Here is a 533-nt window from a genome sequence, read left to right on the forward strand (position 1 = left end):
TATTAAAGATAAAATATAGCACGAAGGAAAAAAGATGGAATAAAGCTCTGTCGTTCTCTCGGCGTGTTTCAGACGTGCGTTTGTCCGTCTGTCGATGATCTTACACTGAAGTTTAGTGTTGAAGAGAAATCTGAGCTGCTTTTTAGATGAACAAACACTCGGAGCTTCTCAGAGAGCAGAAATGGGTTTGAGATCAACATTTACTCTGAAGTTACAAACATCTGTGTGGGGAAAATAATAAGTGTTGTTGTTTTTCTGCTGCTTTCTATAGATAGATAGATGGATGGATGGATGGATGGATGGATGGATGGATGGATGGATGGATGGATGGATAGATAGATAGAAAGATAGATAGATACTGTAGATAGATAGATAGATAGATAGATAGATCTGTCGCTCCTCGCTCGCTAGCTCGCTCGCCTCGCTCGCTCGCTCGCTCGCTCTCCTCGCTCGCTGTGGCCGCCCGCCGCGCGCTCCAGCCCGCCCGCACCGCCCTCCCGCCCGCCCTCCCGCCGCCCGCGCCCCGCCCGCCG

Source organism: Tachysurus fulvidraco, chromosome 4 (genome assembly GCF_022655615.1).
Source record: "Tachysurus fulvidraco isolate hzauxx_2018 chromosome 4, HZAU_PFXX_2.0, whole genome shotgun sequence".
NCBI classification, from domain to species: Eukaryota; Metazoa; Chordata; class Actinopteri; order Siluriformes; family Bagridae; genus Tachysurus; species Tachysurus fulvidraco.